The sequence below is a fragment of the Oreochromis niloticus genome, linkage group LG4 (assembly GCF_001858045.2).
Source record: "Oreochromis niloticus isolate F11D_XX linkage group LG4, O_niloticus_UMD_NMBU, whole genome shotgun sequence".
In the NCBI taxonomy this organism is placed as follows: domain Eukaryota; kingdom Metazoa; phylum Chordata; class Actinopteri; order Cichliformes; family Cichlidae; genus Oreochromis; species Oreochromis niloticus.
The window spans coordinates 30,980,054-30,998,714 of record NC_031969.2 but is presented as its reverse complement, the minus strand read 5'-3'; the positions used below and the strand labels follow the sequence as shown (position 1 = coordinate 30,998,714).

General features: G+C 40.3%; 1 long non-coding RNA gene across 1 annotated transcript; it reads right to left on the bottom strand.

The window, feature by feature from the left end:
- Positions 1–327: 327 nt before the first annotated feature.
- LOC102079657 (uncharacterized) lies at positions 328–2,935 on the bottom strand. Its single transcript, XR_269179.4, has 3 exons — positions 2,821–2,935; positions 1,640–1,756; positions 328–1,188 (listed from the first exon to the last, which is right to left on the bottom strand). It is a non-coding gene; the product is annotated as an uncharacterized LOC102079657 (long non-coding RNA).
- Positions 2,936–18,661: the final 15,726 nt, after the last annotated feature.

The window sequence follows — 18,661 nt, the reverse complement described above, 5'->3', positions numbered from 1 at the left end:
GAGGCCGTTTAAGGACGGTGAACTCATTGTAATGTTCAGTAAACCAGTTTGAGATGAGCTTTGTGATGTGGTGCATCATCCTGCCTGAAGCGGCCCTTGGTAGATGGGTACACTGCAGTTGTAAAGGGATGGACTGGCTATGGGGTTTAAATGATGCTCAGTTGGCATTAAGAAGCCCAAAATGTGCGAGAAGATATCCCTCACACAATTACCACCAGCACTACTTTTTATTGATAATCCATATAATAAACAGGGCTGATCTGGCAACCACGTCACATTCAAAGTCAATAAAGTCACCTTTTTCCCCCCAATCTGATGCTTGGTTTGAATTTCAGGAAGACTTCTTGATCGTGTCCTCTTTACAAGCCTAAATGAACAAACGTACTGAGTTGCTGCCATGTGACTGGCTGATTAGATATTTGCATTAATGAGCACATGAACAGATATAAGTCACAAAGGTGTGTGAGTGTGCACTGTAAAATAGGATATTTTTGGAGATCAGTTTTGATCCAGTGTGTGATGAATACAATTAGAAATACTGTAAGACATGAGTACCTCTCAGTTAATTTAATTATGGTAAACTAAATTAAATTGGCCAATCGGCCAGTGGTCTTTCCCACTAAAATTAAATTAATAGTTTAACTTTCTGTGGTTGTGGTCATTGTTTTCATTGTGCCTTCATTTTAAATCTGATTTACAGATCAGTTTCTTTTTTTCAGCACATAAAACCTATGCAGTTGGGCTGCCCGAGGCATCAGCTAACAAACAAATGATTTGAGTCCTTTCCCAGTTGCTCAAGACTGAAGAAAATCCCCACTGTTAAACAATAAACAGCTTTATCTGCCAGTGGGCAAGTCAATACAAAGCCTTGTGCGCAGCCAATCATTGTTCAAAGTGACAGTAGTGTCTTTTAATTCGTAGCAGCTATCCCAATGTTTCAGAAGGCTGTATGTTGGAAAAATCTGTCATCCATTCTTTTCCACTAATCCGGAGTTGGGTCATGGTGGTAGCGGGCTAAGCACTGTATTCCAGGCATCCTTCTCCTGAGCAGTGCTTTCCAAGTCCTCTCACGGGATCCCAAGATCATCCCAGACGAGATGAGATGTATAATCCCTCCAGCGACTTCAGGGTCTACCGGATCGTCTCCTCCCAACTGGGCATGCCGAGAAAACCTCCAAAGGAAGGCAACTGGGAAACATGATCAAAACCAGTGCTTTCAGTGCTAATGTAAAATTATACCCATTAAGAATCTGATAGACTAGTGAAGCCTGTTTTACTGTGTTAGGTTTAACTTGAATTATAATCTGAAGAAAAGTTCTTTTACAACTACACAGCCACCTACCCCCAGTTTTTTTCCTCTCTTTCTGTTTATCTGAAAAGTGTCTGTCATATTGAGCCTCCAGTGCACATCCAGGCTTCCTGTGCTTTGAGACTGTTCTGTGATTACACTGGACAAGCAATACTCAGCGTGTGCAGCACCGTTGATTGCAAGAGGAGAGCAGAGGAGATTTGCAGCAGAAGTGATTTACTTCAGTTGTATGTCTCTGGATTTATCTGGCCTTTCACTGCCTTACTATGATCTGTATATGTGCCCTGGGGCTGTATACAGGAAAACACGTGGTATTATATTGGATCTCACCTTTATTTAACCAAGAAGTCCCTTAAGATTGAAAAATCCTTTTTTCAAGTTAGACCCGGCCAAGAATGCAATCTATACATGCCATCGTCACGCCTACAAAATCCCCAGAGGACAACCCTGTGAGGAGAAAAAGGTAGTTTAGCCATAGTTGGATAATATTTAAACAACTCATGTGAAATAAACATGTTCTAAACAAAAATAAACTGGTTTAAGCCATGATAGACAACGTTTGTCAAAGTCAGGTCTACATGGAGAATAATAGACTCGGTGGCGGCCTGCTCCCACACTCTCTAACCTGGCTAAACTAAGCGCTCCTGGCTGGAAAACGGAGATACACAACAAATCAAAATGACACCAAAACACACTGAACAAACACAGTTTTGTTCAGTTTTGATGACACTTTAAGCAAGGTACAGTTACATTATTCCTGATTTATTAAACACAACTAAGTAATACATTATATTGCCAAAAGTATTCAACACATATGAACATGAGTGACAAGTTTAAAACCCTATGGATTGGTAGTGCACGGGGTTTAAAAGAATGTCAGCCCACCATTTGCACTATAACAGCTTCAACTCTTCTGGGAAGATCTTCCACAAGGTTTAGGAATGTTTGGGGGAATTTTTAACCATTCCTTCATAAGTGCATTTTTGAAGTCAGACACTGATGTTGGATGAAAATGCCTGGCTCACAGTCTCCACTCTAATTCATCTCAAAGTTAGGTTTCCATACCAAAATGAAATCCCAACCGCAAAGTTGGGAGGATGAAATTACCGAAAATGTCTTAATATGCTGAAGCACTAAGAGTTCCTTTCACTGAAACTAAGGGGCCTTCTGAAAAACAACCCCATACACCATACTCCCCCCTCCACCAAACTTTACACTTGGCACAGTCCCGTCAGAGAAGTACCATCTGCACTGCTCTAGAGTCCGATGGAGGCATGTTTTACATCACTGAATCCAACATTTTGTACGTGCTTGGTGATGTAAGGCTTGGATGCAGCTGTTCAGCTTTGGAAACCCATTCCATGAAGCTCTCTATGCCCTGTTTTTGAGCTAATCTGAAGGCCACATGAAGTTTGGAGCTTTGTAGTGATTGATTGCAGAAAATTGGCAACCTCTGTGCGCTATGTGCTTCAGCATCCACTGGCCCTGCTCCATGATTTTAAATGTCCTACCAATTTGTGGCTGAGTTGTTGTCATTCCCAGTTGGTTCCACTTTTAACAACTGGATTTGTTGCTGGAAATTCTCCCTCCTGACAGCGACCCATTCTTTCACAAATGTTTGTAGGAGCAGTCTGAAAGCCTAGGTGCTTGATGTTATACACCTGTGCCTATGATGTGATTGGAACACCTGAATTCAATGATTTTGGATGGGTGAGCTAATACTTTTGGAGATATAGTGTATATCACAAAGGTTAATCAGGTATTATTTTACTTCAAACATCAGCCCAAAAATACTCTGTAGATCCATATTCTCTGATGTTCATATTTGCTGCCTTCTTTTCTTTTTTTTCAGTCTTAAGTCTAATAAAAATGTAGGAAAATAAGATTAAAATAAGCCCTTTGGTATCTGAGATCTAGTTATACGTATTTTCTGACTATGTGAGTGATTAAGTGATAAAATAAATGGAGGCATTAATTAAAGTGAGCATTAGTCAAACCCATAGAAACCAGAGTGACCATTTTCAAAGCAATACCAGACGTTTGGCTAAAAACAGATTTTGTTTTTGCATTTTTTACAAAGAGCATCATTCAGCATCAGAGAAATGACTTCAGTTTTGGAGACAGGTAAGAATGAATGTGTGAACTCGCCTCCGTTTCATTGAAAAGACGAGGACTGTCACAACAAATCATTGAATTTGTCATCTGTCTGAGAGCCTTGAGGCTTTGAGAGATGCAGAGTGCATCTATTTCATCTCATTTTAAGTCGTTACTGAACCTAAGCAGGCCAGCCAAGGAGCTAACGAGAATAAAAGGAGTTCACGTCCCAAGGCGCTAATGCTTCAAACTCTGAGCAAATGAGCATGAAACTGCATCAGTGGTATTGTGCATCTGAGCTCTCATCTCTAGTTATATTTGCAAGGGAAGATGTTTTTTGTTGCGGTGGAAGATTTCGACAAACCTCCAGTCCGATCTGCTGCTGTGACATCAAATTTAAAGATCTTATCCAGGGTTACTCACGCAGGAGTATAAATAGAGTGACTGCAAGCTATGTAGGCCTACTGCAGGAAAATTAATGTCCCTGCTTGGACAAGCCCGGGTCCCCCAGGTCTCCCTCCACAGTAGAAAAGAGCAGAAATAATTCATAAAAGAAACTATGAGATCTATACTTGTTAGGATTTCACGCTGGTAGAATCCAGATTAGAGAAAGTAACAGGATAGCACTGCTGCGTCTGCTGGCCATCTTAGGGGGAGATTACGCAGGTGAATCTCTTCCCACTGTTATTTTCCCTCAATTTTAACAGCAAGAGTCGGATTTTGTTGCCAGCAGCTGAAAAACAACTTGCCTTGGGAAACTCGCATCAGACAGCAGAGAGGATGAAGAGTCAGTCCACAGTCCTTTTCTGGTTTTTATTGTGCTTCTGCTGTTTTGTGTGATGTATCGCTTCGGGGACAGCGAGGGTATTGCTGCACCGAGAAGAAGAAAAACAACAACAAATAGGAGTGTAGCAATATTAAGGGTCTATGATTCGATTTGGATTGTGAGGCAATGAGGCAGAACAATCATATTTACTCTGCAGGCTGTGAAGGAAGGAAACAGAGGATTTTAATTAAATGCAGTGAAAACATTCTTTATACCCTCTGGCCAGGAAAGAGCAAATATTTGGAGAACTGAGAAAACAACCAACCTATGGAATTTCAGTATTCTGTACCCAGCCTGCTCCCTCCATCCATAAACTTGAGCGAGCGACAGAGAGAGCAAAATAGAGAGAGAGGGAGGTTTTCAATGTATTGCAAGACCCAGGTTCAAGGTTCAACTGTGTCTCTTCATGGATTATGAAACAGTTTTCCAGACTACTCTGTGCCACCAACATTATTGCCAGCTGGCAAAAATTTGTAATAATTGAAGCATTAAATTTACATGCGATGGATCAAAGCTATGGCATTTGAAAATTAAACATGATTCTTTATTTTCTGATCTGTTTTGGATATTGAGCTCCTCCTATATCCTGTGAATGGAAGGAATTAACTGAAAAGCACTGTAAGAATTAAAGCTGTTAACAGAGAAACAGCTTTAAACAAGCACACCGTCAGAAGACCAAAATTAAATGCAAACACACAGACAAAGAAATACTTTTCTGTTGGCTTATTTGATGATCAGAGTTATAGTTAAAGGTTCGGAGGGCCTGAGGAATGTTTTGACATTTCAAAATGGGAATAGCTGCCATAGAATGTACATAACCACTATAATCTCTCATTCCTCCCAGCATCCACTGCACTCTCAAACAAGGACTTAGCCCTTTTGAAAAGGTCCAGCGCCACATCGTCGTGCACCTGTATGTTTGCCAGATTTGTATCATGGCAAATTATTGTATTATCTTTTAATATTTGATGGGTTTTATAATGCAAATGCAGCTACGTATAGTACTGTTTGTCCAAGACAAATTTCCCATGTGAGACAATAACGTTTATTCTTATCTTAAAAAAGCTGGACTCAGTTTCCATATCTGGACAGTGAAGCGCCTTAAACCTGCATTCTTTCAAATGACCAGCAGGGGGCAATTCCAGCGGTCACCAAAAGACTTGCTGTTATATAGAAGTTTATGGGAGAACAACCCTCAACACACTTGCTCCGTGACATTAGTAAACATTTTCCTGATGCATTTATGTTTCATGTCTTACTGAATACAACATGCTGTTCATTTCATAATTTATGACGCTGATCTACAGAGACAACAAGCTTGCAACTTCTCTCGGTTTTCTCATTCAGATGCGCCCAGTTCTTGTGATGTTTGCTTTCAAAGAGCTCCAGCGGCAATTGCAACAGCAACATCTCAGCTCACCAACACGTCAAGGGGGCTACATCCATCTTTTATATGCAGTCTATGTGTAAACTTCACACATGCTTTGCTGCACCCCACATGGACCATCCAGAAATCCGAACCACCATATGTCGCTGTGCAGCAGTAAAAGTTTTTGTAGCATGTAGTAAAATTTAAACCAAGGACACAGCATTGGATTTATGGACAGGCTGAGATTATATCACCACACTGTTCAATGATAATAAGCCTCGACCGATTCATCACCACAGTCAGAAACCCTTACCTCAGCTAAAGTCTGCTCCATTCATTCCGTCACAACAGAAACAGTCTCACAGCCACATTTTTTTCTTTCTCTCACTCCTGATCATTTCTTGTGATAAATGAAAACGTCCCCGGCTCAGAAACAATTGGCTTCGCCGTACATTTGTATGTCTGTTCGGAAGCATTTGAATGGGTTCATTCATTTTTACTGTAAGCTGCTGTTTTGTATTCAGCAGACACGATTGTCAGGCTATGCTGTTTGTATCCACTTAACAAATGTGATCTAAATGCTGTTACTAGGGATTTGTCCTCTTGTCCGTGTAGTTCTGTCTATACTGAGCTCGGTGCCAGAAGTTCAGCTTCTTACACACAGACACAGTTAAAGGTGACGGCTGGAAGAAGGACTTTAGAAAACAACCAAGCTGCAATATTTTCTCTGTCACCGTGCATTGTGTTGCAGAACAATGTCTTGTACTGGTATACTGCAGCTCGTGGTGAGGACAAAGAGACCACTGACACTAAATATTTATCTGTAAAAAAATAAATAACACAATGAATTGAAGTATGAGAGCCAGCAGTTTGGAAAGGCTCACTGAGACTTTTGTGCAAAAAAGAAATCAATAGAAATCTAAACCCAACTGAAACTAGCAAATACACACCAGGTGCACAGGTGGCAGCTATTATCATATGTAGTGCACCAAAAGGGACCGGCACCACAGACAGAGTCCAGAGGTCCAGTTCAGTGATTTAAAGCAAGACAGGTGAAGTTGAGCAAACAGATCTCACCTACCGCTGCTTTTCAATCAAAGCAGCCAGACCCTGGAATATTTATTCACTATGCAGTTATTATGAAGCGAGAAACTATCCATGGTGACCAAAAGGATTCTTGGTTGCCAAGCTGTAGGCATGGTTTGAATGATGAGCAGTTTTAACATGGGAGTCTGTGGGAATTGACTGACTTTTTTAAGGTGATGTAGCCACTGGAGGAACCGCGGGTTTCTTACATGCTGGTTTCAAGTTGTCATTTGATTATTGAGCAGATTAATAATATCCTAGAATTTCATTAACCAAAGCTGAAGCACTAATTTCTGGCTAGTCTCTACGACACAGTAGGTCATATTCAAATATTTCCATTAAAAATGCACAAAAAAAAGTTCAGTGACTCAAATTAAGGCCGAGCCCAACTGGATACAACTGCCTGAATCAGAACCAGTGTTGAGGTCATTACACAAAAAAAGTACTGTATTGCACATTACTTGTTACATTTCTTACATTACATTACATAATTACTTGTCAGAAAAAACAGCTTGTTGCACAACTCGTTACATTACTTTAACGTTACATGACCTGAAATGCACTGCCACATAATGATTAGTTATGACACAGAGGTCTATCCTAATCAGGACACACACATTATCTTTCTTATAAAGTAACATATGAACATAAAACCAACAACAAGAACAAAACTGAGGCTTCAGTCCTGACTGCTCACCGCTTCTTTTATTGAAGATCAGCCTCTGAGCTGGGGTCTTGGCTAGCTTTGTGTTAGCACGCTGTCTGTGCAGATGCTTGCAAAGAGCCGATGTTCTGTCAACAATATGAAGCAGCTGTTTCTGTCCTGGATGCAGTTTGCACTTTAACTTTACGCTCTTGTTTTTTGTGAAATAAAAAAAAAATGTTCATTTCACAACTCCTCAAAAGCTGTAGACCACGTTTCCTCCTGCATTCACCTCCTGCAGAGTTTCATGAAGGAGGAAAATGTTGAAACAAATAAAAACTTCAGTGTTCATTTTTCACCCCTTGGGTTTCTGGTCTAACTTTTCTTTCTGTAGCTACAATTTACAGATGTCCCATAAACATTTCACATGCAGACAATCATTTTGAAAAGAGGACAGTTTTAAGGACACATTCACTGAAAGCATTTATGACTGTTCAAAGCGTGGCTGTGCAGAACAGGCAGATTGAAGGTTGCAGTTTTCTCAAGAATCGTTAATCCCAAACAGCATGAGTCAGTGACTGAAGTTCTTTTCTCACTGACAAAAAATACATGAAACTACAAAAAAAGAGCATGTCCTGCTAGCTGTGTGAGAATCGTTTTGTGTTTTAGAAAACATGAGACTGATTTAATGTTGCCAGAACATTTTGGCTGGCTCATGTTTTCTTACACAGCCTCCAAAGCCCTGTTTGAGGGTTTAGACTGAGTTAGATGTGGTGATGGTAAACATTAGGGTAAGGCGACATCGCTAATGCATTAATATCAATGAATGTCCTTACAAAGATAACCAACTATGATTCCTACACATAGAGTGAAGCAAGCAGCAGTTACTTTTTGGCCAAAACGTGGAAATCGCTTCTCCAAACAACCTCAAACTCTTACTGATTTCTCCAGTTATTATAAAGATGATGCATCACTGCCTTTCTTTGTAGTCACTTTATTTCCACTGACTTTGTGCCCCAGTAAAGTCATTTTCCTCCCCTTTGTGGTCACTCTTTATGTTTTTTTGCTCACTTTTTTTCCCTCATCCTTGTCGTTCAGGAATCTTGGCCACGATACAAAAATTCCCTTTTAAGTGTGAATGTTATACAAAAATTTAAACCTTTTCATATTCCCATTTTCATACTTATCATCTGAAAACTCTGGTATAGTAAATCCCTGTGGTAATCTCTTTTAGTCTGACAAAAGCACACAACAGCACAGCTTTTATGCTGAAATGGTGTGTGTGATCAGATTTGCAAACACACTCACAAACAACTTCCCATTAAACTCTGCTGTTTGCACAGTTTGAGAAGAAGAAAAACATGCATGCAGCTTAATATAAAAAACATATAAAGGTGTGAATGTTCACAATGTGCTCTTTACTGTCTTGTTAGTAGAAAAAGGGGGGCTGACATCAGGATGAGGTCTTAATTATCTCCAGACTTCTTAAATCAACCTTTCACTTATGTCGCTGTTTAAGAAGATAAAGCAAATCCGTCTCTGTCTGCCCACCTTCCCCGAGGGGGCTGTGTTTATCTCCTCACAGCATCTCCACACAGAAGCCACTGCAGAGTGTGATTATGCTTTTCTTCTCTGCACAGCTGGATTGAAATGTTGTCGCTCTTTTTCACCCGACTTTACGGGCAATGGGAGAATTTGAGCAGCTCACTTCACTGCCGATTAGCATTTGTGAGAGAAAAGGGAAATTCTTGCATTCCTCTTTCTGGAGAGCTTATTACCCAAGGACACTCATTCGTGTTCATTCAGCAAAACTGAAAATTTCACAATCACAGCCCTCTTATTTTAAAAAGCGGGGGAAATTTTCTACCACCTCAGGATAACAAGGACACAGTACGACGAGGCGCAGATTTTCCTTCTCCTTATTACATGTGTGAGGTGACATCAAGAAGCGAGGGAAGCCTGCCTCTGAAGCACGAATGCAGCAGGACTGCACGCTGGCCTGCAGGGAAATCAAAGCTGCGGAGGTGGACGTGGAAGCTGAAGGCTAGTGGGTTTGAAAATGAAGAGATGTGCGATGTGGGACCACTCGGGATAATTGGAGCTCCTTAACAATGTGCCAAAGGAAAGATGGAACAGGACCGGCAACATGGGGCTCCCCGTTCAATCTGCCTGGTCATAACTTTAAGTTTTATCCCAAAAAGATCTCGTCTTTCATACAAATCACCTTCATAAAATGCAGGCTGTTGTTCTCCTCATCCTACTTGCAGCACCCTGCTGAGATTTAATGTTTCTTTATATTTAAAAAATGCATGCCTAGCAGTATGCATTTATTTAGAACATTGGCCGGTGCATGTTTTATAAATCAATACAATTATGTGTTAGTTTTGCATACAAATGACACTTAATTTGTGCACAGTGCAAGATTTCCATGCACACATTAGCATGGAGGCCCTGTATCTTCTTTAAATGTTTGTCATAGCATCACACTGACAAACCACCTACAGATATCCAGCACACGAGGGTTGCTCCAAAGCATATCAGTCTCCATAGACGTCCATTAAAATGCATGTTTACAGCCTGTTTTTAGCCTCTATGGATAGTTTTCTCCTTCATCACAGCTCCACAAGGGCTGATCTTTTATATCTCATCCTTCTGGATGCTGGACTTAAGACCCTGGCACTTTGGCCAGAGCTACCTGTAATTGGAATCAATCAGCTACTGCTAGGAACTTACCTCCACTAACTTGAATCACAAAACAGAACCTCTCTGCAGTGTTTGTGCCTTTTGGGGCATTTTAATGCAATTTCCTGACAAATAATATGGCTTCATGTGAGGTACAGCCAGTCTGAGAAGTTTGTGCTTCAGTTTTGGTGAGTGAAATTCGAGGATTTTAATCTAGTTTTTATTTTGTTGTGGCCCCAGGGCCTCTTGCGATGATGCCAGTCTATTCTGTGTTGCAGGAATTGCTATTTGGAGCTGAGTGCAGAGCACCTATTTAAACTACTGCTTCCTGTGGACCTGCAGCTGACTCTTCCTGTGTTGCTGTCTGTGCCATTTCCACACACTTGGGTTTATATTTGACAGCACGGCCAAACAGGGCTTTACTCCACTAATGACTACTAACTCATGCACTTCATGTTTAGTCTCATTAAGTCAGTTCTGGCCAGTAAACCTACATAACAGTAAGGAGATAGTTTATTAGTCTGTCACAGTCCATACATCTATAAACTGCATCCATACAAGTTAACTGAGCTTTCTAGCATTGAAAACGTAGCACTCCACTGTTCATCCATATATGGGGTCACTCTGTTTGTTACAATACTAAGGTTATCTCCTCTCTATAATTACACAAACCCAAAAATAGAAAAAAAGCATCTAAAACTGAAGATTCAGAGCACTTTGAAGCGTGAGCTGTCGGCCTAAACTCTCAATCTGAAGACATCAAACCTTGAATGCAGGCTTGCTTGCACACATGTGCTTGAATGGCTGAATAAAAAAAAAACTTCAGTAGAAGTAAGCGAAGGTTAAAAAGGTGGTACAAGAGTACAGACCATTCACAGTTCAGAAAGAGTCAGTAGGAGAAGGGGTCGATCAGTGGTCACTCACCAGCAGTGCGTCACTACTAAAGTGTAAGAATGTGATACCTGTGTATGTGGTGCAAAAGGGAACAGATTTCAGGACTACCTTTTGTTCCCAGTTTAGCAGAAAAACCTTCCATGCACAGCATTTCATCTCCCTCCATGAAGTGTGAAACTTTAAAGTGTTGTGTACTCGTGTACAGAGCGAGCACAAATACCTCTTAATGACCTTTAGAAAGGAGCGCGGCTTTCTATCTCTCAAACTCCATTACTGTACTCTATTCGCCTCGACCGAGCTTCATTAAATGCTTCTGTGTAAGACATCTGATTACCTCCTGAGCCTCATTCCAGCACACGATGACCTGGTCCCACAGGCTTTCCTTCACAATAATACTCTATTGACTTTCAAGTAACTTAAAGAAATTACAAGGTCCTCTGTTGACTACAACACATTTTTAACCCCCGATAGGCTCATAAAAGCCTTAAAAAAACAATTCAGAAACTGTCCAATTTACAAAAGGCTCTATAAAGCGCTAAAACTAACTCTCTGATTGCTGTTGTGTGTGTATGTGTGGTGGCAGATGTCAAATTTTCCTGTTGTAGCAGAATTTGGTGCTTATAAAGCTGTTAAACATTTGTTCCCCCTGAGAGCTTATCTCTTTTTTATTTACTGTTTTATTTATCTGCATGCAGGCAGATAACCAAAGGTTTTTAGGACATTTGGAGACCTGTGATCAATTTATGCCACCATTTTTTTTTAACAATTAACTTGACTAATATCCCACAAAATACTGCAAATAGTCACATTTTGTTTCTTTGCTGCATCGACCCTTTTATTGTTGCTACATGTTTGAATTAAATTCGAACAGGTCGGCATCAGCTGTGAACGAATTAGAAAGCTCTTCTATCCTGCAGCAATATTTGATGATGGATCTCTTAAACTATAGTTTGAGCCTGATGGTCACCCACCTTCTTCACACCTATTATCCTGTTATTCCAAAAACAGCACGGCACTAATGACAACCCTGTTTCCTGTAGTTGTGTCCAGAAATCCAAGATGCACAAAGAAGCAGCTTTTTTTAACTGTGTAAATGTGAATGGAAAGAAGCCATCATCACTGGGTTTTTTTTTTAAATACATCCGTACTCTTCTTGCTACAAGTCACAATGTTTCCTGCAGAAAAGGACTCATTCTGAGATAATATGGTTTTGTTCTGCAGATGTGTTCCCTGTTTTCTCTCGACTGCTGCCAGCTGCTTCCTCAGAATGGACATCGTGACATCGTCTATGCTCAGAACACCTGGATGGAGAGCACTGAATGGCTGTTTTGATTTGCAATTTGTTATTATTCTTCTCTTGTCTGATTTCAGTTCACAGACACACATCCACAATCCTCCAGATAATTGCTACAAGCCAGTGAGCAGTCGGGCACTGGCAGTCTCTTCATCCAACTGCAGCAACAAAATCCGTCCTGTTTTTTCTATAAGCAGTAACCTAAGCTGCGTTTGAGTCTTTTCCTTGCAGAAGTGTTTTTATGCCACCAGGTATAACAATTTGGTTTTTACTTCTTCATGAGCCAAACGGTTATAAAGAAGCGATGCTTCAGCCTTGCGTGCATATTTTCTTTAATTCCTTTGCAGAAAATAAACCACATTTCTTGTCTTGCTGGCCTTTGTTTTCTCTCCTTTCTTTGCTTAATAACCACGTGGCATTCTCAGCATTTTCCCCTACCCTCAAAATATATGCCATAGATTACCTCCAGTTCAGTGTGTTGATGTGTTGTTTTTTGGAAATGTCCATTCACCACAATCCATTCCAGTGCAGACTTTATGCATGTTTAGTGTAACCTGACCTCGTCTTCACAGCAAAGAGTCTGTGTTTCAGGTCTAAAGAGTGGAATTGTAGTGTTTTATGTGCATGTCACTAATTAGTAGGTATTTGTGCATTCTCTGCATTGCACTCATACTGCTGGCATTAATATAACACTACAACCATCCATACATCCTATTTCCTTATCCAGTTTAGGGTCATGGGGGTGCTGGAGCTTCTCACAGCTGCTGCAAAAGGCCTAAAATATAGAGACAAACAACCATTCACTCTCAACTTCACACTTATGAGCAATTTAGAATCTCCAGTTATCTCAGTATGCCTATCTGTGGACTGTGGGAGGAAGATACACGTAACTCCACCCATTCCAGTCGATTCAAACCAATCGTCTGCTGCCGGATTGTCTTGGAGTGTGGTGCGAATCCCAAATACTGCACCACCATGCTGTCCGCATCCCTACACCTCATCCAGATGTGGTCGCTTGTGGCTTCAAAAACCTGAAGTTGACGTTTCAAAATGAACGTCATGGTGGCTAAAGCCATCCTTATGTCAATGTTTGTTCATACTGTTGATGTCTGTGTGCATGTGGGCTCAGGCCATTGTCTATATTTTATTCTTATTACCACTTTAAGTATTTTTATTTTTAAATTTTATATTTTTATGGATGATGCACCAATCGGAGACCACTTTCAATTTCGTTGTACCTGTGACAATGAAAATAAAGACATTCTATTCTATTCTATTCTATTCTATTCTATAATACTGGTTTATATTCAGATAATAGCAATAAACAGAGACAGGGAGATAAAGTGACAAAGGCCCTGGGTTTGTCTTACACAAAAAGAACCTATGGCATTATTACGCTGAAAATTTAAACTGTTTTAGTAAACAAATGAGGTTTAAATAGCTGCTAAATGGGCCTGAATTCATTCACTTTACTAAATGGGATTAAATAGGATTTTATAAGCCACTATGAGGCCATTATAGATTTTCATTAACTGATACAGGCGCATCATTAAAAAGGGAAAAGTTATTAGGGTTTCCTGCAAAAACGGAGACATGCTGTAGGAATGAGTCACTGCGGTCTGATTCGGGCTTAAATGACATTTTACAGCACTTTTCACAGCAGTGGGGTCTGACTGATGCAGGAGAACATCGCTGACTTCCAGGTTTAAAATTTACATCAAAGCATTATAATCAATTTATTACTGATGGTCCAATAAATAGAAAAAGAGAGAGATTATGAACTGAATATATGATCGCGCTGTGTCATCTGCAACAACGCCAGCGTGCAGTGCAAACCACTAAAATAAAAGAGTTAATGAGGGGCATAAGTATGTGTGTTTCAGCAGCTAATGCCAGTGATATAATGACGGCTTATAACCTGTGAAATTATTCTTGTCCTGACTGAAGTGGCCTCTTGTCCTCCATCTGCATGGCACGAGTGGTCTCTGATGGTCATGTTAAAGAAGCTAAAGAGCATCATTAAATTAAAGCCTCGCCTGTTGTTTTTGTACCATATAGGATAGCTAGCAGTTATCTCATCATACTTGAAAACATAAAGCAGCAACTCACCTTGCTGTCCCCTCTGCAGAAGTGTTAAGATGTTGTTTTACGTTTTAATGACGAAATTCATCATTATTCCCCACAGACTGGACCATAAACTATATCTTTATCAGTGACCGGGTCTCAAACACTAAGCTGAGTGATTTTTGAGGAGCAAGTAATGTGTTTTTGTGCACAAACAAAGCATGAAAAATAAAGATCCCACATAATCCTCAATGTGATTGATATTTTGCTGAGAATTTCTGTGATTCACATTGAACGCAAGCCCTCATGGGACATCGATTTGAGAAGTGATGAGTAATGCATGTCAAGCATATTTTGCTGTTTCACTTCAAGCTCCTTAATCCTCAGTGAGTCTTTATCTGAATGTCAAAATAACAAACTAGAAAAATACAGTTCACCTTGTAAAAACAAACATTTTCAATGTCTCCTCGTTCTGCCTGCACCAAGAAGGTGAGATTTGTGAGCCCACTGCTTGTGAATATTACAACGGCTGATTGTTTTCTCAGCTGGGAGAAGATCTTTATTCACATGCAGGACCAGGTGAGAGCCAGTGCTTTCCGAGCCTCCCGAGGTTTCTCCCTCAGACAGTCTGTTAATGCAGAGCAGCCATGCTGGGGCGGTGAGAGAGGCTAACCCAGGCAGAACTAGATGGAATATTAATGCTCTGCGTCGCACCACCTCTCCTTTCCTTGCACAAAAGCTGCTCTGCCACTTCTGAAAAAGCCATTTTCACTGTATTCGCAACATTATCAAAGGTCTGGCTCGGATCTTTGATCATAATTTTGTAGCCTTTTTTATGAGAAGGTGGGTTGAGGCTTCGGGATTTGTTCCCCCGGGCTTTAGGCCTGATCTGTAGCAAAGGTATCTGAGCAGAGTGGATGAAGATGAAGATGTGAGATGGCAGCTGATGGACAGTTATGTAGAAATAGCTGGTCTAATCAGCAGGGATAGATCTTCCGCCTATAATTACCGACCTGTCTGTGTGTCTGAGATGTGCCGGCCCGGTCTGTGACCTCCAATCTGAGAGGCTCCGCAAACTGGTGCCTCTTTTTTCTTCACAAGTCCCCGCAGATTACCTCACACTTTGATTCCTGCCAGACCAGAACGGGGCCGCTCTCTGAATCAGCAGCCAGGCATTAAATGTGAGGAGAGGCGAGCAGGCTGCATAATTGACTCTGGATTGAAGTGGAGGATTCAGGTGGGGAGGTGTATCTGATTGGTGGTGTCCCGCTCTGTTCAGATCTGTCTCTCCTCATTCCACACCAAATAAAGTATGACAAACACGAGTAGCACAGCTGCCTGTTTGTTTGATGTTATATTTTAATGACTTCCCCTCTCACGCACGAGCCACGCACGGTGCAGATCCAGGGATGGTAGCGAGGCTTCTACTGTCTTTTATTAGCCTTAATTTCTCACAAGTAATAATAAAAATAATCCCTCAAGGGGCTCACAAATACCCGCAACCACCTGTGCACATGTAGGTTTCCAAGGTAAGAGTTAATTAGCCATAGCATATTATTTGCAGATGCTACAGGCTTGACTCAACCAATTATCAAGAAATATGTTTTCTAAATCACCTCAGTTTGAAATATGTTTTCTAAATGACCTCACCTAGTTTGATGCCATCTTCCAGATTGTTTCATTTATTTGTCCAGTTTTTCAAATATCTAGCTTTTTAGATATAAAATGTAACAAAGGTTAACCGAGTTTATCTTGCAGCGAGCTAAATAAAAGAAAAATTACACTCTTTACAACAGCAATGTCTCTCTAGGCTGAAGGAAAAAGTGATCAGTTCTTCTCACAGATTCTATATAAACACTGGATGTAGTCACTGTGATGTCACCCATCGTCTTTTTTTTTAGTTGTTTTTCTGTTTTGTTTTAGCAAAATGCATCCATAGTTGTGTGTGTAATATTACAATGCTACAGAGGTTTCTCATGTGACATTATTCACACATTGCTTGAGGAAAAATGTTTATTCCCTGACTGGTTGGCAAATAGTGGCAATCGGATTCAATCGCAAAGTGTGTTTAGCACCAAATACGATTTTTTTGGTTCCCAGCTGTTTCTTTCTTTAATATACCTGAACACTTTCTATATATTCAAAGCTGAGGAACACGAGCCTAAGAATTTTATTACAGGCAAATGTTGCTACACTATTTATCTGTACATGACAATAAAACTTGAAACATGTTTGTCTGCAAACATTTGCCAGCTACTAGTTGTGTAGTAGCAAAACTTGAGAGAGTGTAACACAAACCAGATTCGGTGATTGTTCACCTTCAAAGTATAAGCTGTGCTTCAAACAGCTGTGCTTCAAACAGTCTCCATTTCGGTTTGTGTCACAAGTCAGCGTGTTCAATGCAAACCACAGTCAACTGGGCAATCTGTTAGCAACGTTAGCAACAGCAAGGAAGTTTTATCCTCTCACCAATTGATAACGAAATACATGTTTTTCCCTAGCAACTAGTAGTTGCCACGGGTAACTGGCTCGTCTTTAGGTCTTATTCACTTAACCCTACATTGTGACGATGATTGTCACACATCCAAAATGACAGGCACATTAACATCGTGTTGTTATTGTGATTATTAAAACCCCATTACTACATATTAATGCTAAGTAGTACACAAGCAAAGTGCTAGAATTTCATTTACACATTTGTTGGATAGTCTGTTGGTCCAGTTAACTGCACAGGATGACCTGTTATTTGTCAGATTATACCATTAAAAATGCACAACAGCTAAAACACAGCACAGTGCTCTAGTTCAGTTACTCCAATTAGTGGAGGTGAGGTCTAGCAGACCGGCACCCACCTGTCACTCATAGTGGCTAATCACACATTACTTTAAGCCTTATTGCAATTTAAAAGTTTATCTATTTTTCTTTTAAATGCATAACTCAGAAAAATCGGATATTGACATGCTTCTCTTTAATGCTATATTCAGACAGATGATTCAGACAAATGTTTAAAATGATTCATTCATTCAAGAGAACATGAAAAAATAAGAACTTCCAGGGTAAACATCAAGGCTTCAGTTTAAAAGTTGCTGAAACTGTAAGAAAAAGAAGTGTCCAAAGTCTTGATACATGTGAGACTCTGAATGAGCTTCCTGTGGAGGATCGTTGTCCAAAGGGGTGCCTAATGAGCCAGAGATGCACATCCTCACAATCTGTGAGTCTTGGTCTCACATGGTCACCATTGTGGGGGAAACTTTGATGCCAGCAGGCTTCATTAGTAACCCACAAAGATTCCTTGATGATCTGGGTCTTTATTTTTGGCAATAGTGAAGCTAGTCCTAAAATCTAGGGGAAGGTGGTGATGTTTGTGAAAACAAGCCTAATGATCAGAGAAGTTTGAAACAAACTCTGATGTTAAGAAACTGACAGAAAAAAAGTCATTTACTTTCTATCTTGTGTATTTCTATGTTGTGTTGATTTCTACTATTAGTCCACTATATTTGGCAAACAAATATTGTACTTTTAAAAGCTTTAGTGTTTTTTTATTTTGCATATCCTAAAACAAATACTTTCAAGAAGAAAAGCTTGCAATTCAGTACGTGCCATCCCATCAGGACAAGCAGTGAAAGCCCTGCTTGTCCAGTGAAAACTAAAAATAAATATCAATCAAAATCAAAGTGAAAGCAATCTCTCTCCTTTCATTTCAAGCAGTATTCTTTCCTGTGAGCTTCTCTCATTGCCTGCTTGCATCCATTCTTTAAATTACTGCAGTTTAAAAAAAAATGCAAATAATTGGGAAAGAAAAACGGATGAATGAATACCACTACAGTCACTCATACAGGGTAAAAAGCAAGCCGGTGAAATCCCGGGTAGTCTCCTTAACTGCAGCACAATAAATCCATTTGAATGATGTCTTCAATATTCATTTGTGGTGGTCCACTGCCGGTCAAGTGATGATTAGGTCCATCAATCCACCATTTTGACTCTGCAATGCTTATGTCAAAACCCAATTATGCCCCCTTTCTGCTTATCACGCGTGCCTCCTCTGATAGAAGCGGCCACAGCGGTGGCAAAGGCCTCTAAATGGACTCAGAAGGCTCAGGAGCAATGCATCTTCATCTCACTGCTTCACACTCCAGAAAATAGGCTAATCGCAGACCCACCGCTCAAGCCACTAATCTCTGAAAACTCACATTTACCTCATGGTTCTGGCGACTGTCTAATCTAAAGAAAGAGGAGGGGATCCTCTTAGGAAGTTCATCTGTTCTAACTGTTGCCTTGAATTTAGAGCAGAATCACAAGTGATGGAAATGTTGACAATTTTAACCTAGACACAAAGGTAAAACTGTCATACAAGAAAAAGGGTTGCGGGAGAAGAAGGCAGTGGTAAATGTCTTCTCGGA